The following is a 1,609-nucleotide window of genomic DNA, read 5'->3' on the forward strand; positions in this document are numbered from 1 at the left end:
CCAGTTCCACAAAACGCCTTCAGTTAAGATTTTCCTTGAAATAAAAACAGTTGCTCAAAACAACCTAAAGACTTTTCCTCAAGCTTTCCTGAAAAAGTCCCTTAAGTGTTTAAATGTTTCTCCTGATCTTATTCTTACACTTAAAGAATCACTTTGAGTCACTGACGCACTAAAGACTTTAGTGACCAAACTAAGGAAAAAACTAAAAGCACCTGCGACTGTCTTCACTGTGACATGAGTTTAATGTGAGTGTTCCTAGTAGCAGCAAATCAACTGTCTCCATGGAAACTGTAGAATTTTACTGCTGTAAAAAATCCTCCACTGCTGCAAATACCTCAACATTTTTATCAGTAGTTTTTTTTCAACCAACTTAAAGTTTTAATTATTTGGACAGTATTTCAACATTTAACAAACTAAAACAACACACTAAGGTTACAACAAAAACGGCTTCATGGAACTAAAGTCTTGGGTTGTTATTGAGCAATATTTCACGTTTGGGTAAAGGTGAAAATAGTGGGAAATTGAAGTTGACTTCCATTAAATTTAAGTTGCATTCATGTAAATTAGGGATTTGAAAGCGATCAGATTGTGTTAATCTAACTTGTTAAATTTATTTGAGGAAACTTAATTAATTTGTGTTTTACCAATTGAAGCAGTTTTTTAAAGTTGGTCCAACACTGGGACCGGGGTGAAGCTGTAGCAGAGCCAGGCCAGACCCAGACCCAGCAGTGGGCCGGTCTGAGCCGGTTTCTACTGGAGCCTGTGGTCTGACAAAGACTCATACTGTCACCTGACGCCTGCTGCTGATGTCATGTGTCTCCAGGTGATGATGGTCTCGTGCAGCCACCATGAAGCAGGCGACAGACGGCCTCATTCTTCTCTCGGATACAATCAGTGCTCAACACCAACCTTCATGTTTGACGCTGGGCGGCGTGAGGCCCGTTAGCACACGGCTGTTTCCAGGTCACTGCTAATCCTCTCCAATCTTCTTTTCTCCTCATTAGCCATCTTACCCGCTCCTTTCCCTGCTGCGCTCGCCATGAAGCTGCCTACCACTAATTCTGTACTCGTCTAATTTTACACGCCACAGGTTCGGACCTGAGCTTCAGCGGCTGGTGAAATTACAGCAGAAGTCTAAAGAGTTTGGACGTGACAGGCAGGAAGACGCTTTGATTCACACAGGACCTGTGGGATGAAGCTGGATGGAGAATAAATAGAGGTGGTTTTTAAGAAGAGAAAGAATGGACTGAGTCAGCGAGTAAAATCCTCTGTGTGGCCGAAGTTAATGAGCGTGTTTGGACTTGACTCTGCAGCAACAGCTGGTTCAGACGCGGAGAGAACCTCAGAAGATTCTTCATATCAGCGCAGAGATCAAGGACAACATCAGGACAACATCAGGACAACATCAGGACACCAACAGGTAAACACACAGATCACACACTGAGGACTAAAGAGCAGACATCGCCTCCCTCCTCATGTAAGACAGAATCACACTCAGACCTGAGACTTTATATTTTCACAACAGAGTCAAAGAACCAAGAGGAAATGTTGTGCTGGTGCTGAGCTGATGTTTAAACCTTGTGTGGTTTACAGTGAACGTGTAATCAGA

This window comes from Seriola lalandi, unplaced genomic scaffold (genome assembly GCF_002814215.2).
Source record: "Seriola lalandi dorsalis isolate HSWRI2012SDOR001 ecotype SW California unplaced genomic scaffold, Sedor1 jcf7180002054780, whole genome shotgun sequence".
In the NCBI taxonomy this organism is placed as follows: domain Eukaryota; kingdom Metazoa; phylum Chordata; class Actinopteri; order Carangiformes; family Carangidae; genus Seriola; species Seriola lalandi.